Source organism: Mytilus edulis, chromosome 10 (assembly GCF_963676685.1).
Source record: "Mytilus edulis chromosome 10, xbMytEdul2.2, whole genome shotgun sequence".
Lineage (NCBI taxonomy): Eukaryota > Metazoa > Mollusca > Bivalvia > Mytilida > Mytilidae > Mytilus > Mytilus edulis.
In genome coordinates this window covers 53,802,324-53,825,191 of record NC_092353.1, presented here as the reverse complement: position 1 = coordinate 53,825,191, position 22,868 = coordinate 53,802,324, and the positions used below count along the sequence as shown (strand labels likewise).

The 22,868-nt window shown below is 31.5% G+C and overlaps 1 long non-coding RNA gene across 1 annotated transcript; it reads right to left on the bottom strand.

The window, feature by feature from the left end:
* Positions 1-4,903: 4,903 nt before the first annotated feature.
* Positions 4,904-10,464, bottom strand: LOC139492492 (uncharacterized). Its single transcript, XR_011656860.1, has 5 exons — positions 10,137-10,464; positions 9,409-9,444; positions 6,996-7,046; positions 6,774-6,809; positions 4,904-4,997 (listed from the first exon to the last, which is right to left on the bottom strand). It is a non-coding gene; the product is annotated as an uncharacterized lncRNA (long non-coding RNA).
* Between the last annotated feature and the right edge of the window lie 12,404 nt (positions 10,465-22,868).

Here is a 22,868-nt window from a genome sequence, read left to right as displayed (position 1 = left end):
GCATTAACTTATTCAAAAATATAATTATTTCAAGCCTAAATATTTCGACATTTTGTTTACGTTTTGTAAATTTTAGAATTGTAATAGTGTCACAAATTCCAGTTAAGATTTGACTAAATACCAATATCCTGATATCGTCAGGTAAATATGCTACCTGGTACCTTTGATAACTATGTAAACCACTGGGTCGATGCCACTGCTGTTGGACGTTTCGTCCCCGAGGATATCATCAGCCCAGTAGTCAACATTTCGGTGTTGACATGAATATCAATAATGTGGTAATTTATATAAATTTCCTGTTTACAAACTTTGAATTTTTCTAAAAACTAAGGATTTTCTTAATCCAGGTATAGATTACCTTAGTCGTATTTGGCAGAACTTTTTGGAATTTTGGATCTTAAATGCTCTTCAACTTTGTATTTGTTTGGCTTGATGAATATTTCTATATTGGAGTCACTGATGAGTCTTATATAGACGAAACGCGCGTCTGGCGTACACAATTATAATCCTGGTACCTTTGATAACTATTTAAACTACTGGGTCAATGCCACTGCTGGTGGACGTTTCGTCCCCGAGGGTATCACCAGCCCAGTAATCAACATTCCGGTATTGACATGAATATCAATAATGTGGTCATTTTTATAAATTTCCTGTTAACAAAACTTTGAATTTTTCGAAAAACTAAGGATTTTCTTATTCAAGACAAAGATTACCTTAGCCGTATTTGGCACAACTTTTTGGAATTTTGGATCATCAATGCTCTTCAACTTTGTATTTGTTTGGCTTGATAAATATTTCGATATGAGCGTCACTGATGAGTCTTATGTAGACGAAACGCGCGTCTGACGTACAAAATTATAATCCTTGTACCTTTGATAACTATTTAAACCACTGGGTCAATGCCACTGCTGGTGGACGTTTCGTCCCCGAGGGTATCACCAGTACAGTAGTCAACATTTCTGTGTTGAAATGAATATCAATAATGTGGTCATTTTTATAAATTTCCTGTTTACAAAACTTTGAATTTTTCGACAAACAAAGGATTTTCTTATTACAGGCATAGATTACCTGAGCCGTTTTTTTGGATCATCAATGCTCTTCAACTTTGTATTTGTTTGGCTTGATGAATATTTCGATATGAGCGTCACTGATGAGTGTTATGTAGACGAAACGCGCGTCTGGCGTACACAATTATAATCCTGGTACCTTTGATACTATATATACGTATTTTCATAGTATACAAAAACACAAAACTCTTGGAATTTAACAGAAAACATAAAAACATAAAAATTAACGGACCATGAAAAAAGGGGAGACGGCGTGAAATAATTGTCTTTCTCCAAGTACATATGACTTTAAATACTTTTTCTGAAATCGCAAGATATAAAATCTTTAACAAAAATGCATCCTACAACAGTTTACATACATTAAACCAATCTATAAATGCCCGCGATGAAGTACTATTCATTCGAATATTAAGATGTCTTATATAATATAACAGATATCTAAGAATTGTATTATCTAGTTTTATAAGATATCTTATATATTATATGAGATTTCACCTATATCATAAAAAGTAATAAAAGATATGTTATATATCATATAAGGTAATCTCATATTGTTATAAAATCTCTTATATTTTTTATATCCTATGTTTTAAAGTATTAATATATCTTTTTTGATATCAGATAATCTGTATACTTTATAAGGTAACTCATATAAACTATGAAAGATATCTTATGAACTATATCATGTATATAGTTTACGAGTGACTCTATCCATGAAAAGAGTTCGTGTAATTTCTTAAAAGTTTCCGCTAACATATGTTAATGTGCTATTTTCTATAGCTCTGCTGTGGGAAAAGTCGTACAAATACCAATACAACGTGAACTTCCGAATTATCATATGAACGATTAATAACTCGACATGTTGTTTTAAAATCGGGTTTGATATTCATACAACTACTAAAGTTATGAAGTGTTCCAAACGGACGGATTTTCTACATGTCCTACAATGAATTAGGTCTACTATAGGATATCATAATTGCAGAGGTATTATGCATATCAGCCGTGTCTATTGTTTAACAATAAGTCTATACGTAAGTTGTATCTGTCGGTTGATACCTTTCCTATTGAAGTAAAACCCACATCGCCTATAGGGTAAGTTGTGTTTGACATATTTTTAAATCGTTGTATAACATATAATTAAATAAAGATTCTAACATGACGTCCTTCAAACGCTTTGAGTACACACCCGTGGTAAAATATGAATATATTGTCTGAGCTGTTCCGATCGTACTCCCACGTCATATTGTTTTCTATGAATTAGCTTCCAGAAGTCATAGAACGATGACGTCAGAATATTAGTATTTTACAGGAAAATACACGATAGTGAAACCAAAAATCATCACAACAAGGACACGTAATCAAACGATGCAAAAAATGTGTTATAAGCCATATTCTTTTAAACATATGAGACATAAAAAAAATATAATTTAAAGTCATCCAAAACTATCTATATACGTTATTATAAATAGTTAAAAGATGTCACTAATTCAGTTTGTTCCGTTCGTTTACGTCAATTTTATAGTGCGTTTGTTTATGCATTGTTATGGGAATGGCAAATATTTGTTTCCACCTAGAGCGCTTCGATCCAAAAGAATTACCTTATTTGTCCTATTGGAATCGAAATAGTTCATGTGGGTCTTGAATATATCGTGATTTTATCACGGGTTGTCCATTTTTGCCGATATTTTACCCCTCGCTATCGGTCAGGGGTAAAACAATTGTCGTAAAAGGCCAACCCGTGGTAAAATCACGATATTTTCAAGCCCCCATGAATTATTTCTTAAATATTTGATTTAACTTCCCTCAAATAAATGCTGAGATAGAGATTGATTGGCTAGAAGAAGTCTCCTTGGATGTATAGCGAAAGACAAATGATTTTTGTTTTCAATCTTTAAATATAGTTGCTTTGAAATACTGATTTGAGATTTAGATTACGAATACAATACTAGTATCATAAAATGTTATACGGAATTAAAAACACTTTCAATTTCATATTAATTTGGAAAGACAAAGTGTTAACAAACTTGTTAATTGGTCAAGTATGACGTAGTTGCCAGGTCTGTGGCGGAATAAGAGGTGGAAAAGGGGAGGATGAACGCTCCGTGTGATTGATGAATGTGTATAATGTTTAATCCTAATATCGCCAAACGTTTAAAAGTAGGAACTAACGATAAGAGGGGGATAGTCAACTTCAGACTCATAGACAACTTAAGATTAAGTATCTGGGGTGATATCAAGTGCTCCGGAAGGGTAAGCATATCCTGCTCCACATGTGGCTAACGGTCGTGTTGCTCATACTATTACAAACCGGTAAATAATCTAATTTTATAGGTCACATTCGTGAAAAAGGAAGAGAATTGTAGTTACGACAAATAGAACATATCCCACATCATCGGTTTCACGGTTATGTCATAACGGTCAACCAACTCGTGATAGCTACCGTAAAATTTACGATGGGTAGATCTATATTTCAACTTCACCATTTAAAACTTTTGTTTTAAAAGCTTCCTTGTGAGCAGCAACCTTATATCAAAGAAATCATGATAGGAAATACAAGCCGGGGATATCTTATCAATTAAGAGATATATGCTACGGATGCAGGCGCTGTTGGAATGTTGCTACAAAAATATGGAGAGTTCACAAATGGGTAGCTGAAATCATCTCTTTTGTCGCACAGTTTTGTTTTCAACCGACCCTCATTGTCAATTGTATATGTTGTATCTGTTATCTCGATGTGTTGACGTGCGCAGCATATTTTGAATAGTTAATGTTGAGCAATATCCAGATCTCAGCACAATATGATCATGACCCAAAGTGACGTTCATATAACACTTAGTCTAGTACTTTTACTGAGATGCTCGAGCTATAAGACCCATAACAAAAGTTAATATCAAACTGACACTGAGAAGTTCGAAGTATATGGTCCCTAAATACGATGTATATAACTCTTGTACTGAGATGTTTGAAGTGGTTGACTACAAGATAACGGTCATATAACACTGGTACAGTGATGTTTGAGAGAGATAAACCCAGATCTTCCGCAGATTTTCGAGGTGAATGACTCCCAGATAAATGTTCAAGGTGTACGACCCATACAAAACGGCAATAAAACACTTCTACTGAGTTGTTCGAGATAAATGCTTGACCGATAAGAACGTTCTTATCAAAACACCTGTATTTGTGGTGTTTGACCCCTATATGATGTTCCTTCTTAAAATTGAATGTTCGAGGTGCATGTTTGACCCCATCATAACGCTTAAAAAACCTTTACTGATTACCTGACACATTATCTATTAAAAACGATCCAATTATTTAAGGTTACGCATTCATTGTATTCAGACTGCTGTATGATAATCTAAGTTTCCTTATACATGTAATATCCAACGGACATATGTAATTTTATCAATTATATATAAAACACTTAGTGGAATACACATTTAACTTAATAGACGTTTGTGCAACCTAATCCTGACGATCACCTTTTTGTCAGATTTGACAACGAACAAGAATATATATGACGTCATAAAGTAATGTGCAAAAGACTCCATCAACATGTCGCGGAATTGTCAATTTATGAATTGAGAGTGATGATTATTAGAGAAATAGGTTTAACAAACTTGTGAAAATTAGATATGACTGGATATCAACTATTGTTATATAATTCAAACAGTAATAATGAAAATTGACCAAAATTCATTTATTGTTATGTTGAAATTAAATATCTGGAGTTGATATAAAGGGATATCCTATTCTGACTCGTTATGAAACATATGAATATATATCAAGATGCATGACTTATCAAATAAAGAAAGAGAGTTTCATAAATTGCGATGAACTTTTATTGCAATGATAAAAAGCCAAATTGTTAGGTTCGTTTCTTTGTCACTCGAGATCTGCTGGTCTCACTTTCAAATTGACCTCTTTTATATTCTGCAATTATAAAATTCTCTTTAATGAGCTATTATGAAAATAACAAGTGCATATAGATTAAAATCAATGAAAAAAAAGCATTTCTAAATATTAACTATGTAATTCCAAGAATAATCTTGATATAGCAGTCGGAGAATAAAGAATGATCAAATCTATGTGTTCTGTGTACAATGCAAATATGAAGTATTATGTTCCGGATTAAAAATGATATACATTTGAAACGTCAATGTTGTCATATTTATGTTTTTTTTCAGTATACATTTTTAAAGGTATTTACGAACTTAATAATTGGCACAATGTATCTACAAATAATCACGTCACATGTCAATGCCAAGCTCTCAATCATTCAGACTATACATGTATGTTTCTGACAGATATGAAAAAGGGTGTCATGTCAACATGTTAATGCCAAGCTTTTAAACCTTTCAGACTATAAATGTATGTGTTTGAGACATCTGGAAAAGGGTGTCATGTCAGATGTCAATGTCAAGCTCTAATCCATTCAAACTATTCATGCATTTGTCTTACAGATCCGGAAAAGGGTATCACTCACGTCACTTGTCAATTGATCATCTGAAGTATTCACACTGTGCATGTATGTTTCTGACAGACCCGGAAAAGGGTTTCATGTCACATGACAATGTCAAGCTTTAAACCATTCAGACCTATACATGTATGTTTCTGACAGATCCGGAAATGAGTGTCATGTCACATGTCAAGCTTTAAACTATTGAGACTATACATGTATGTGTCTGAGAGATCTGGTAGTTCTGGAAAATGGTGTCACGTCGACACATGTCAATATCAATCTCTAATCAATTCAGACTATACATTTCCATTCTCAATTTTATACATGTTTGTGTCTGACAGATCTGCAAAAGGGTGACTTGTTACATGTCAAGGTCAAGTTCTAAACTATTTAAACTTTATGTAGAAGCACAAGGCAAAGGTGAAATAAAAAAAGTTAATTCATCCAAGAAATGAAAAAAAATATGTGCCATGCTCTTCAACTTCGAACTTTATTTGACTCTTTTTTTTTAAACTTTTTTGGATTCGAGCGTCACTGATGAGTCTCTTGTAAACGAAACGTGCGTCTGGCGTATATACTAAAGTAAGTCCTGGTATCTATTTTGAGTTTATTTGCATATATATGCATTGTTTCCGAGCACCACTTTCAATCTGCAGAACAAAACGTTTTAGATAACTGTTGTGTGTTTACAATGTAAATATTTAACAAAACATGTAAAATGAGCCTTGAATTTTCAGCAGCTGTGATTGTTTTTCGTATGGTAGAAAATAGCTGATGTGTATTTACAATGTACATATATTTGCAAAAGCGTATATACAATAATCCAAGGATATTTAACAATTGAGATTGTGTAAATATTGAATGTAGTGTACTACTCAACACATAGTTCCAATAACAATAATCATAATAATTTAGTTAACAGTTCCCTCACAGAATATGTTGTAAATGTTTCATTATTAATATAACCATTGTAGCCTTTGATTGAGGGCAATACGATATTATATATATATATATATATATAATTACATAGACCAAGAGAGGCATTTCAACCTCGGACCCTCGGTCCTCATTCAATACGGTTCTCTTATGTCGATGTTATTTCGTATCATTCTCATACAAAGGCTATAATTATGTATGCTTCTTAGAAATTTCCTCCCTAAAAATACTCAAAACTATGAACTCAAACGCACAATTTCGTATCTGTGGTTAAATATTTACTTTAGTTTAATTGTTAAAATAAAACTTACATTAACAGGATCCAATGCATTCATTGAGTTGATTCCCTGCAATTAATACAAACTCTTCTTTATGTGTCAGTTTGATTTCCAATTTACTAAACACTTAATATCTTAATAGTTTTGTTGACCTATAACATAGCATTTAATTATTTGTCATACATGATACAGTTGTGAAAGTCGTTACTAGATTAAAAAAGTACAAACACATAACATAATAATGTATTGACTTACCAGTAGATCCATTTTCCCTGCACCATCTCACACAATCTCCCAAAGGTATATCTTTAATACAAATTCAAAAGAGGCATAAAAGGGTGAGATAGCATTAAAAATCATGTTTTAATAATGTATTTCAAAATATGTTTTGTAAAAGTATATAATTATTTTAAAAAAATACTGATGAAATAACAAAATAATCAAAATAACCAAAATAAATTATTTTTTATAAGGCGTGTTTTGTTGCAGTTGTTTCTGTTTAATATTTTCTGATAGATATATATCGGCCATTGCATCCTCATAAAAAATGCAATAATAGCCATACATTATTAAATAATTTGTATATAACGACATTCACAAGGATTTGAACAACGAAGAACGCTGACATTAAGTGTCATTGATATGGTCTTTTCTTTTCCTTCTGTAGATTTGATTTTTTCAAAATATTGGCTGATTTAAAATCCAAAGTAAATATGCATCGATCATAGATTGTGTTAGCAATATTTGTCAAAATGTTTTAAATTGTGTCTCTCAAACGGTCTGTGTCCAAACTGACACACGGCATTTTCAACTACGTCTTATATTGTGGTCTGACATTTATGTCGTCGTATTGTTGGTAAATGAAAGTGACCTATTCCAGATTATAAAAGCGTTGTCAAGTATGAATTTGCATTGCTTTACGACGTGTCACAGTATCTATACATCTATCATGCATCTTTTTGGTAATGTTTCTTTTTTGGGTTCTGTTTTATAAAGACGCTGGTATGAATACTGTACATGTATTTTCGTTGCATTTCACATTTGTTTTTCTTTTAAGTAAAGTCGCGTTAATTGTATTTTTTTGGTAGAAAAAGTATTATGTTAGTCCAAATTTTGACGTCGTCACAGCATCAATTTCAACTTGCCTTTAAAGACCATTATAATCATGATATTTATTTGTATTTACAAAAGTTGATCTCGTTTCATTTAACATGTATCGTTGTTTGAATTTTAAGACTATACATACGTCACAAAAGTACTATACTTTTAGTGGTGTGTTGTTTTTAAAGGAAAATTTGCATTGTTATTCTGCTGTTTACCTGTTGAATTGAACTATTAAACTATATATTTATTCGTTTCTCTGTCCCGAAAATTCGTTTATCTGTACTTTATTCATGTCACGTAGTGTTGTCATTTGATAGATTTATCTAAAATCGCCATACAAGCCGACATATGAGCGGTAGGTTTGGCTTGCCTTACAATTGGGCTCAACTTCCCCCCCCCCCCCCCCCCGCCCTATATTTTGAAATGTCCTGTACAAAGTCAGGAATATTGCTATTGATAATTTTAGTCAAATAGTCCGTTTCAATGTATATTGGCGTATTTTGTTGTGGCACTTCAGTGTTTCTGTTATTCCGTTGTTTTCCCGTTACAATTTATGTGTTAATCTACGGCTTAGTTTGTAACACATATTTGTTTTCTCTCAACCAAGTTATGACTTTTGAACTACTGTTGACCTTATTTTGCATTAATTCGACCATTTAAATATGTACAGCTCACTAATATCGTCGAATAATAAAGTCGAATATAGACGAAACTTTAGTAATTGTACCAAACTATAAGCCACTTTCATTTGAAGTGTATTGAAATGACAATATGCACTTTTTTTCTCTTTAACAGTGCATCTAGTCAAAAAGATTCCCACATCTTTTAGAGTGTACAAAACATTAACTTACTAAGACAGTCTCTATTGCATGCACCCCTGTCGGGTCCTGGAAAGTAAGCAATAGGTAAAATGCAGAATTAATTTTTTAAAATAGAAGTAATGTATTGTTGGCAATGTAAAAAAAAATGTTTTCATTGAATTGAAAATATATTTCAAACAATAAGTAAACAATCGAATTATATTGTTTAATTGAGAATTTGACAGTGTATACTTAAAACATACCCAATTCATTCCTGATCATCGTCACTTGTATTGGTTAAATGAAATCATGTGTCCTTTTCCTCAAAAATGCTAATATTTTCATCAAGCATTGCTGAAATATAATCCGTTCAACATTTGTTGGGGCAATGAAATTACTAAATAAATTTGATAGTAACTAATGTTTTAGGTACATATTCAATACAATAATTGGTTGATGAGGTCACTAATATTAGTGTATTTTAATATAGAATATATGCATGTGTATAATTACATGCGACATTTCAATGTGGAAAGTAAAATCACAAAAATACTGAACTCAGAGGAAAATCAATTCGAAAAGTCTATAATCACATGGCAAAATCTAATAACAAAACGCATCAAAAACGAATGGACTATAATCAAACTATAAGCCACTTTCATTTGAAGTGTATTGAAATGACAATATGCACTTTTTTCTCTCTAACAGTGCATCTAGTCAAAAAGATTCCCACATCTTTGAGAGTGTACAAAACATTAACTTACTAAGACAGTCTCTATTGCATGCACCCCTGTCGGGTCCTGGAAAGTAAACAATAGGTAAAATGCAGAATTAATTTTTTAAAATAGAAGTAATGTATTGTTGGCAATGTAAAAAAAAATGTTTTCATTGAATTGAAAATATATTTCAAACAATAAGTAAACAATCGAATTATATTGTTTAATTGAGAATTTGACAGTGTATACTTAAAATATATACCCAATTCATTCCTGATCATCGTCACTTGTGTCCTTTTCCTCAAAAATGCTAATATTTTCATCAAGCATTGCTGAAATATAATCCGTTCAACATTTGTTGGGGCAATGAAATTACTAAATAAATTTGATAGTAACTAATGTTTTAGGTACATATTCAATACGATAATTGGTTGATGAGGTCACTAATATTAGTGTATTTTAATATAGAATATATGCATGTGTATAATTACATGCGACATTTCAATGTGGAAAGTAAAATCACAAAAATACTGAACTCAGAGGAAAATCAATTCGAAAAGTCTATAATCACATGGCAAAATCTAATAACAAAACGCATCAAAAACGAATAGACAAGAACTGTCATATTCCTGACTTGGTACAGGCATTTTCAAATGTAGAAAATGGTGGATTGAACTTGGTTTGATAGCTAGCTAAACATTTTTTTTAATGTTTTCTAAATAAAGCATGTTCAAATCATTTGACCGACACATACATTTATAAAAAAGAATACTTACCCGGTGGATAGACATCCCTGCACCATCTGACACAATTACGAGTCGGAGGAACTGTTTATATAAATATACATTAATTAGACTGTTTCATAACGTAATACATTATAAACATGGCTGCAATAATTATACATAAAACTAGTTTCAGGAATGTGTTGTATGTATGTATAACTGTATACTATTTCAGATAGGACGACGGGACTTTGCAACGCATTCTAGTTTAACTTGGCTTAAAGTTTAATTGTTTATCAAAATAACAAGTTTGCATAACATCATTTTATGTGAGATCTTTTTTAGATAGTTCAGTTAGAGATAAAAATAAAATGAGACGTTTTACAAGATAGACAACAAGATGTATTTCTATGAGTCTTGTCTACAAACATTAGGTCGTTAAAGGGTAAGATATCAAAAACACCTCAAATCCAAAACAGAAAGTCCGTACTCAAATGTAAATCAAAAGCTGAAACACGTCAAACGAATGGATAACAACTTTAATGTTCCTGATATGATATTTTCTTATGTCAAAACAGGAAATCGAACCTGGCTTGAAATCCATCCAAACTCTTACCTTACGCCAAACATATTATTTGATTTATTTCAATTGACTGGACGGAATTTAACGCGTTCGCTTATGATCCATCTATAGACAGGTTTTTGAGAATTAACTCACCAATGACGTGTCAAGTTATGGTCATTGATTCGGTTAAAATATGTAAACACTATATAGATATTTGCCAAAAAAAATAGTGAGACACAGTTTTAATTCTCTTTGACATGGAAGTTTTTAAAAAAGTAAACATTGTCACATTTTGGATTTTGTGAATATGAAAGTTGAATTTTAATGACAGCAGTTGTTACAGTTGTGTATTCTATAATATTTTGATGATAAGGTGATTAGAAATCAGTAATAATTATAGCAGCAATCATCCTTATCGCACACGTCTTCAAATAGACTGTCCTTATGCAAATTAAAATGTAAGCTCCGCCCGATCAGTTAAACTCACATAGGTAATAATCTAATAAATGCTCAGCTTATTGCAATTATGCATTACATTTGTACTCATTCATTTTGTCATTATGCTTTAGTTCAATCAAAATCTATATTGATATTGAAAATATCATGCGTGTAAGAAATGGCATATAAAATCAATATCCGATATCTGTTATTAAGGGCATATCCAACAGTTAATTTCTGACGGTGAGAATGTTTCCCTTTAAGATATGTACATGTAGGCTTTGATTTACCTGCTTAAATCAAATATGCAATACAAATCTACCTTCATGTGCTACTTTTTGTCTAAAATGAGGTCGATATTTCAGATATTTGCTCAAAATTCGGATGTGTAGACGTATTTCCCTCTAGACAGAAATGCATAACTTTTTTTATTTTTAAAGATAAACACAAGCTGCTTTTTTTTTAATTATTTATTGGTTCTCTTTTATATAAGTATCCTATAAATTTTTGAAATATTTTGTTTAGAAATTTATCAAATGTTCATGAATGAAGAAAAAAAAAACTTTTGTTTTGCTGTATATTTATCAAATTTAAAAAAAATTGAATCATTGACTTTTTCATGAATTTTTTTTTTAAATCATCTTCATACGTAATCAAACCGAATGTCATCAAAAAAGGAGGATGATAAAATAAGTTATTTATAGGTTCTCTTTTATATAAGTATCCTATAAATTTATGAAATATTTTGTTTAAAAATAACTGAAAATTTATCAAATGTTCATGAATGAAGAAAAAAAAACTTTTGTTTTGCTGTATATTCATCAAATTAAAAAAAAGTGCATTATTGACTTTTTCATGAAACTTAGTTCAAATAATCTTCATACGTCATCAAACCAAATGCCATCTAAAAAAAGGAGGGTCCATGAACTCTTAAAAAGTTAAATTAGTTTGATTAATAAAAATTCAGTCGAAAAATGCATCTTTTCCAAATATGTCACATTGTGACGTAGCAAAAATAACTTTTTACGTTAGCAACGTCATAACCTCTCCTGTAACTGTAACGTATGCCGTTAATCATTTTATATCAATGGTCAGTAAAGACTGTCAAACTTTAAACTCTGAAAAGCTAATACCCTCATACATATCATCACAAATACGTAATACTGTTATAAAAAGAAACGTGAACAAAAGTAATCTGGCGTAAAAGATAAGTACAATTGTTGCAATTATTGATGACTTGTAATAACGTAATAAAAGTGTACAATTTTAATCTACCAGACGCTCATCTCGTCAAATAGTAGTAATACAGTCATACCTAATTAGACTAGCTGTAATAAGCAAACATTTGTGTTTAAAGAATACCAATTTTAGATCCCCCTGTACATTGCTGTAGTGCATTTCTTATGAATTGAACCTGTATTAAAAGACCACCTGTTTTGAGAGACCAAATGTTAGGGCTCCTTTGCGTTGTCTCTTCAAACAGGTTTGACTGCATACATTTAGTAATGATCGAGATGTTATATACTTATGTGTTTAATCATAAACGTCCAATTACAAAAAAGACCTACATTTTAGCCAGAACCGGAGCGGAAGGAATCAGAGCTTAGCCTGAGGGAGATAATAACAAAATCTGCTATGATCATTGATTTCGTTAGTTTTAATACATTGTAATCAGGTACAGTCCCTGAAACTAAAAGTTAACACTTTTTTCGTTCGGGAATCGTACGTACAGCGTTCGGTAATCGTTCGTATAGAGTTCGGTCATCGTTCGTACATCATTCGTATAGCGTCCATACAACGTTCGGTCAGCGTTCGTTCATCGTTCGATAATGGTATAGTAAATGTCACCGTTGAGGGTTTTGTATAACGTATGCTTCATGGTATCGTTAATCGTTTTATTTGTCGTATGGTTTATGGTATGGTTTAGCGTTTAGCGTTTCGTTTATCGTATGGTATGTGATATGGTTTAGCGTTTCATCAATTGTATGGTATATCGTTTTGTTAAGCGTCTGATATACAAGTATGTTAGGGTTTTATTTCAGAAACTTATTTCAATTATTATAGTTTTGAGTTAAAATGATTTAATATAAAAAGATGCGGGATAAACAAAACAATTATTAGTTTGGATTGGATTAAATCTCTAACTAATATAATTATGGAATATCTATAAAACGAAGGGGAAACGTTTCCTCCTATCACATTTTGACATGAACAACAAACCAAATACCGCGATATAAGTCTCTCGATGTCTCTCTCTCTCTCTCTCTCCTCCGCCAAATATTTCTCTGATTCAAATATTTCCTTGACATAATAAATTATATATAATGTTTTATAAATGAGGCTTTATATGAAGTACACGTTTTATATCTAAATGTATTAGAAAAAAAAGACAACACATCCATGGTATGTGTTCTCCGCAATGTCAGAGTCTGATATATACCGAAAACTGACAGGGATATATAAAAATTCGTTGAAGATATCTATGGAACCAGCGTCGCTTGTGATTTCTGCTGTCGGTGTTAAAACTGTTTTTTTTTACTGTAAAAAGTGCTAAAGTCCATGTATAAGTAAAATACAGAATTAACAAATAACTCTACCTTTTTTATATTTCTTTATTTTAGAGGTAAGCTTCTGGTCAAGTTTTACTTATTCTGTCGCAAATCATTTACCTTAAATAACCAATCAATTGTATTTTTAAATAAGTTGATTTGTTCTTTGTACGAATACATGAACTATTTGTCACTGGACGGTATGTTTGCAATCGATGATGAAATACAAATCTACAGTACTTATATGAAAGAGACTAAATAATATATTTGTTTATTATTATTTTACACATATTTGAAGGATCGAAATAATCAGTTCTACAAATGGATGTTATTTAAAGACTTGAAATTTTACAATTATCACATGCATCTATGAAATTTGTTATCGACGCACCAAACTTTCCCCTTTCATCGCGCATAGCTCCTTTTCCGATTCACTTAAGGTTTCTAACGATCTTCTTACTTGTTCATTACATTCTAAAATTAAAATCCTACACAAATTGCAAAAACTTTTATTCTCCGGCTAGACTGCGTAAAAGATGAATGATGTTTCGTTTGTGTACACACAATGTTTTAAAGGGCGATATCCAGTTTTGCTAAAAGAAAATAATTTGCGCCACAATTTAATTACGGCAATTCTTTTTTTGCATCACTTTATTGTAAAAACTGCAGCATTCATTTGCGCCAATAAAACAATCATTTAAATGCGCACATATTATAGACTTGTTTTCAAATGTTTGTTCTTAGTGCACTGAGGAGGTCCTTTCAGGTATTTATAGGTACAAGAAGAAATACCAAAAATCGCATCCTTAGTGCATGCACTTAGAACAAAATAGTGCATTAAGGACCTGATGGAATGATAGAATTGACACACAAAAAATGGCATACAGAAGGAGACTTTCTTAAAGCACATAATTTCAAATTTTAATAATTTTAGTAGTTATAAAGTTATTTAACAGTTGAAGTCAGTATTCTAATGTTATATGTACGTGTAAATAGGTTAATCGTTTCGAGGTAAATATGACACAATTAATAACATAGAGAATGGAAATGGGGAATGTGTCAATTTCTATTTATCGGCGCAATTCATATAATAAAAAAAACAAATAAGAGATGAGCGCGATTCAAACCTTTACAATATGACAAATTACACCTACACTAACCGTTTTGACAAACCAGTAAATTCTTCGCCCGGGGATATACACCTGACATTAATCTTCCTGCAGTAACTTTACAATACCCAGCCGTGTCATTTCCGTATATTGTACATGTAGATAGCACGTGTGATACATGTATATACACCAGAAATACCCATTCAAATGATTTTTATTTTTAGAAGAACTCCATATCGGGTAACATTAAATATACATAAACATAAAATTACAATTGAAAAAAAAAAATGGTAATAATAAGTTCAAATGTTGTTATATTAAATGCTACTAGGTAATGTATATGTTAACTTATGTTATTACGTTAATTCATGTATCCTTTTTTTGGCTTCAATTACTTTTTTTTTTATCTTATTGACTTATTCGTAAATCGAAAAACGCACAAATCTGAATAGAATCATATGGCATTGAATGATTTCTCTAACTCCAAACTAGTTATACATGTACATGTAGATGCCTCTTAATTTTTTTGTTTTTCTCGTTGGGTTGCTTGTCCATTAATTGACGTTTACGCTATATTCTTTTGTTCGGTAGTTGTAAAAAACGCTCATCTATCAATTTCACAAGAAATATAATACTCGTAAGTCATGAACATTGAAGTTTAACTTGCAATCAATTTTTCGTATACGCACAAACATAAAATAAAATGAAACACTTTAAAGCTGTTTAAATTATGCAGTGCATTTTGAAAATATAGTTTTGAAAAACCAGTTATTTTTGTTTAATACTTTTTCTGTCCCTTTTCTTAAAAATTATGACACGTGTCACTGGTTAATATAGAACTAGTCAACCATGAATAATCCAACACAACAAATTTGTGATTGGTTTGTCACACTTGCGTATATTGTCAATATTACGTATTGTTTTCAGCCGAGACTACTACATGTATACCAGTTATAGTAGTCTCAGTTTTCGGCAATATTGAAACAATATCCTTAAGAATTTTAATTGCTTCAGTCATTTAATATATATGTATTTATTTTTTTCATGATTAATATTTTTAGATTGATAACATAATTGCATCATTTTTTTAAGCATTTATTTATTTATATGGCATTTTTAATATTGATTTAACGTCAAACCGATTTGATAACTGTTTTAAACATTTAATTACATATATGAACATTTCGAAAAATAAGGTGGATATTTAATCATCGGCTCTGAGGAAGTTTTCTTGTAGGTTAAAAGAAGGGGGACAATATACCTCTTAGTAGTAAAACTGTTACATTGGTATTCTTTAAATTGTATAACTTTCTTATTCTGGCTTTCTCCTCAATTTTTAAATTATATTGAGAATCACGTTTTTATGCCAGATCTTTTATCATTTGTTCTGTTAAATCAAAGACATGTAGTACATGTATTCTATTTTCCGGGATAAATTATTCACAATGATAAAGAAATAAGGGATGATTAAGAAATTGGCATGTTGTGTATACACCTATCTATTGGTGAACACTATATATGTTGCCCACTAGCTGTCCTTATGTGTTTTTGTTGTTTGATTGCTGTTTCGTTGTCGTTAAACCCACTATGATCTCCTACAGTTTCAATATATAATTCCCTTAAGACTTTGCTCAGAGGGAAGTGATAGAATAGGTTTGTATATACATTTTAGCGTTTCACTTTTCAATTTTTGACTCCCCAAAATTTTATTTTAAACTATTAATTTTGAAGACGTGTGTTATCTAAACGAAGTCTAAATGGTCATCAACTTACCAGTTTATTGTTTCCCTATTTGGCACACACCTAAATATAAACCTCATTGCAAACACAATTTAATTGGTCGTAGTAAGTTCTCTTGAGCACAAAACAAATCCATGTTTGTTTTTTTTTAAATATAAAAAAACAAATATTTATTTTTTTTACTTTGAAACAATGAAATACTTTAAATTACATTGTGCAAATATATCATAAATCTTAAATTTTTTCCTAGGAACCAGAAACTCTTTTCTTCATAAAAATGTTTGACATAGTTTACACTGGAAATCAAACAACTTACAATCAATCAACTAAAATATATATAAGGGATTGTTATTATGCATGTACAAGTATATAAATACCGTATACCATATACATATATTGAATAATCAATAAAATATAGTGCTGTCAAAAAGAAACATTATCATCAGGATATCAAAAATTCCTTAGGCTATTTTCAAAAAATGTTGACTGAATTCTCTGCAGACTGTAGTTTACTCGCACATTCATCAAGTACGTATTTCTACGGCTAAAAAAAAGTCATAATTATATCTTTTAATTTGTTTAAAATTATTTCAGTGTTTATTTTTCAAACCTTTTATGTAAATAATATTTGATCAAGACCAAGTCAGATAAAATTATAATCTATTAAATTATTAATTAAAAACTAAAACATGCATCCAATCTAAATTTTACACATATTATCACCTATATCAAAAGATTAAACAGAACACAATTTTTGTTTCATATTTAAAAAAAACAACATATACGCTAAACTATGCACTCCAAGAAACGATGTACGCTTAAACAATACGATATACGCCAAACGAAACGATGTACGCTAAACGATACGGTATACGCTAAATGAAACGATGTACGCAAAATCATACGATGTACGATAGAAGGGCGCTTATGTTATCGTTTATGGTATGGTTTATGGTACATGGTTTCGTTCGTACATCATTCGTGTAGCGTCCGAACAACGTTCGGTCTGCGTTTCGTTTGCATTCGTACATCGTTCGGGAAGCGAACGTACATCGTTCGGGCATCATCCGTACATGGTTCGGGCATCGTTCGTATTGTTAACTTTTACGTTACACGGACTGTAAATAGGACAATTTTGGTCAATACATATTCTATTTTAATTGACTTTAATTATACAAAAGCAACACAGTATTACTTACATACAGCTCCGCCTCTAACTTCCTGCTCACAAACAAAAACTAGAAGAATAAACAAACTAAGAAACATCTTGTCGCTGGATTATTGGAAGTAAAATAAATCTCCGAACAACTGAACAGTTAATTCGAATTGATAATTTGTATTTCAACATTTTAGCTGTCGCTTATATACTATATACAGATGTTTGAACTTATAGTTTTAAGTAGGACAGGTGTCTATTTTTGGATAAAACAACTTATTCCTACTGATTCTAGCTTAGCATTTATGTGACAGAAGATTATATCCATATGCCGCTAATCGGAAACTAGTTTAATAATAACAATGCCCAAGTTTAAATAGGGTAAATTCAATAAAAACTGTCAAAAGTATGCAACCGACGGAAAATGTGATAAACAACTATCATATTTAAGACTTTTAACAGGCATTATTTTTTAAAAAGTAAATGATGGATACAACATGGTTTTATAGTTTATTAACTTTCCACATTTGTTTAAAACAAACTTTTTTGGACAATTGTGCCATTTTGTTGTTTGTGAAGATGACATCTTAATTTTTGTCGGTAAAATTACAAAATGACGTGATAGACTATTCTGGTGTTGATCCCAAACCTTTTCCTTGCAACAGTATTTCCTAATCAGATATGGATACAAATAGAAATACATCTATCAAAAAGCAAAGAGTGTACATAGCAGGGTAATTGTATATCCGACCCACAAAACACTACAAACCAGTAAAAGTCTGAATTACCCTATATCTGTACGCGACTGTACTGATTTTTACTCGACCAGTCTGAATGTGTCTTAAATTTACTTGGTATTACTCGACTGTAATCTGTACCTTACTTCGTAGTCTGAACATTTACTCAACCTTTTCCCAAGCAGTACTTTATCATTTTAAAACCGTCTGAAGCAGGCTCGACCTAGTCTGAACCGTAACCGACCTAATCTGAACCATACTTGACCTACCCTGAACCATGGTCGACCTAGTCTGAACCATATTCGACCAAGCCTGGACCATGGTCAACCTAGTCTGAACCATGGTCGATCTAGTCTGAACCATATTCGATCTAGTCTTAACCATGGTCGACCTAGTATGAACCGTATTTGACCTAGTCTGAACCATACTAGACCAATCTAGACATAATTTTGTATCTATCTAGCTTGGGAACTCAACATATACCCACACGACACTTACCAGAGAGGAAATCCTAATAAGCATAGGTCTGTTTTATGCTCCTTTGGAATGTCAACACAGATAAAGAACTGGATCTTTCATCACTATACTGGATACCTAAACTTCATAAGTGTCCTTATGAACAACGGTATTCTGCTTTTAGTTACGAATCTTCTTTTAAAATGATTAACATCTATTTTATCAGCGATCAAAGCCGGACTTCAAGCTATTGTATACCTGCATATTCTAGAGGTGGTGTGAATCAGATCCGGATACTAAAAGATTTTTAAGGGTACATACAATCTAAGACTCGTTTAACTTACAATAGTATTTAAACGTTTGACTTTTCTACACTTTACACAAGTTTTTTCCCATTCCAAACTAAAAGACAAATTGAAAGAGTCGGTAATGCATAAATTCATAAAGACAAAAAATGGCCAACGTAGATACAAGTACCTTGTCTAAGAGAGGGATAAATCCTACTTTTATATTAAGGATCACACTGATTCAAACAAAAAGTTCTATGAAACTGACATTAAGATTGACAACATTTTTTACGTTTGGAGGACGAGTTTTTTCAACAGATTTTACGGACGCTATCACGAGTTGGTTGACCGTTATGGAATAACCGTTTCACAGATGATATTGGGTATGTCTCTTACGTTGTAACTACAAGCTCCTTCCCGTTTCAAGAATATGACTTACCGAATAAGACTATTTACCGGATTTTAATAACATGAACAACACGACGGGTGCCACATGTGTAGCAGGATCTGCCTACTCTTCCCGGGCACCTGAGATCGCCACCAGTTTTTGGTTGGGTTCGGGTTACTCAGTATTTAGTTTTCTATGTTGTTTCTTGTGTACTGTTATTTGTCTGTTTGTCTTTTTTTCATTTTTAGCCATGGTATTGTTTATTTTCGATTTATGAGTTTGACTGTTCTTCTGGTATCTTTCGCCCCTCTTTTGTATATCATCAATTTATGAACTTATTTACAGCAGCTTTCCCCCTTGCTTGAAATTTGATCAACAATTTGAAATTAAAAATGTATCTTCAAGCCATTGTTCAACTACTAAATTGTCTATTCTTCTTACCAGCACACTTGGTACAATTAAAAACCTGATAATAAATTGTTCAAATAAGGCCTTCGAAAATAGTGAAATAAATTACTTTTGGAGTGTCAAGAACTCGTTGGAAGTACTTGATAAATTGCATGCTTATATTGGTGATTTTGAATCTGTTCAAAGTTTTGATTTTTCTACCCTGTATACCACATTGCCTCACATTCTCATTAAGAAAAAATTCACACACCTAATTAAATGGGCATTCAAAAAATCAGAATGTGAATATATATGTTCAAACTCTTTTAGGTCATTTTTTAGTAGCAATAAACAAAAAAACTATGTTAATTGGACATGCTTTGATACTATATATGCCCTTGAATTTTTACTAGATAACATTTTTGTTCGCTTTGGGGATTCCGTATATCGTCAGATTATCGGAATTCCAATGGGGACTAACTGTGCACCACTTATCGCGGACCTGTTTTTGTATTGTTATGAGTTACAATTTATGACAAAAATAAGCAAAGACCCATCGAAACAACATCTGATAAACAAATTTAATAATACTTTTAGATATTTGGATGATATTTTGGCTCTCAATAATGACGACTTCAGTATGTATATTAATGAAATTTATCCTGTTGAACTTACTTTAAATAAAGCTAATACTAACAATGACCACTGCCCTTTTCTCGATCTTGATATCTTTATCACTAATGGAAAGCTGAATACTAAAATTTATGATAAAAGGGATGATTTTTCATTTCCTATCGTTAATTATCCGTTTTTAGATGGTGACGTTCCCTTGTCACCATCTTACGGTGTTTATATATCTCAACTTGTACGATTCGCTCGTGTATGTAACAATGTTTGAGTTTTTAACGAGAGAAATTTATGTATTACTGAAAAATTATTACACCAGGGTTTTCGATATCACAAACTAGTCAAAACATTTACTAAATTTTATCATCGGTATAAAGACATTATTCGTAAATATAGCTCAACATGCAGACTTTTAATACGTTCAGGTATTTCACATCCAATTTTTTATTGTAATATTCTTTATAAAGCACAAAGGTGTCAGTATTCACCTCAGAAACTTACAAAACCTTTGAATAGACTTATTAAGAAGGGATATAATTACGATACTGTTGTCAAGTCATTAAAGATTGCATATTTTGGCGTTAATATTGAGTCATTGATAAGGTCTTTGCATCGGAACTAAACACATTTATTCTAAAAACAGTTGTTGGCATGACACGGGTTATGTTCTTCTCATATATGTTATGATGGTATGATACTAAACACCTAACGGGAAGGATTGTGCCTGATGTTCATATGATGAAATCATAATCTTTCAGTCAGTTTAGTTGAAGTCTGGAGCTGGCATGTCAGTTAACTGCTAGTAGTCTGTTGCTATTTATGTATTATTGTCATTTTGTTTATTTTCTTTGGTTACATCTTCTGACATCAGACTCGGATTTCTCTTGAACTGAATTTTAATGTGCGTATTGTTATGCGTTTACTTTATTACATTGGTTAGAGGTATAGGGGGAGGGTTGAGATCTCACAAACATGTTTAACCCCGCCGCATTTTTGCACCTGTCCCAAGTCAGAAGCCTCTGGCCTTTGTTAGTCTTGTATTATTTTAATTTTAGTTTCTTGTGTACAATTTGGAAATTAGTATGGCGTTCATTATCACTGGACTAGTATATATTTGTTTAGGGGCCAGCTGAAGGACGCCTCCGGGTGCGGGAATTTCTCGCTACATTGAAGACCTGTTGGTGACCCTCTGCTGTTGTTTTTTATTTGGGCGGGTTGTTGTCTCTTTGACACATTCCCCATTTCCATTCTCAATTTTATTCTATATAGCATTTAAACCAAAACTTTTCAATCATCATATTATGACTTTAACAGTTAATTGATTTCATCAACTCTTTTAAAATAAAATAATTTTTTTTTTAAATTATCTAAAAACTGAATTGTGACTAGTTTTTTCAATGTTATTCAAAAACATTTTGGGATTCAGATATATTTTATGGTTACCGGACAAGTGTCATCATTTAAACTTAAGCTGAGTATAGTTTTATGGTATCAATTGAGTTTAGTTTGTTTTCCAATTAAATAGCTATAGTATACAACGTAACGAATAGAACCAAAATACACTTCGTTTTTTGGATCCAAACATTTTATGTGATAAAAGAACTTCCATAGCAATCCTTAATAAACTTTTGAAAAAGAAAATGTGTTCCAAAAATGCAGTTAAAATTCGTATCTTTCAGTTAAATTCAAATATTTTTGGTCAAAATTAAAGACATGAAATACAAGACGCACTAAAATAAGGTTTAATTACCACAATACAAGTGTGTTTTACAGGTAAGAAGAAAGCCCGATTTTTTTAAACTCGTGTATAACTTTTTTATAGAATTCAAAAGGCCTTCCGATTTTATTTAAACATGATAATGCAATCTTGGATGAATAGTTAAACAATTTGTGTGATTGTGTTGGCTGTTGTTACCTCATTAAAAGAGATATGTATATAACTCTTGTATGAAACCATGATACGTATGTATTTTTTATTTAGGAATTTCAAAAAAGTAAGATAATAAAGGACACATGCCAATCAAGAAGCACCTTAAAGGGATAATTCGCGATTTTTCACTTTTCATCTTATTATGTTCATAATACCATAAAAAACATATTCACCAAGTTTTATTTTGATATGAAATCTAATAAAGAAGAAAATTGGGAATTATTAATTTTATTTTTTGAAACTTCCTGACTTATGTGACGTAGTTTAAGTCTTTGATGCATGCCGGGAGTGAAAATATCTCATTTAAGTCTTGTTCGTTAACCATCTAATAACGCGATTTAAAGCGCATCGACGACTTTTGGTGTTAAAACAGACTCTATTTTAAAAGAGTAAAATCCATTTTATTCCTTTTTATAA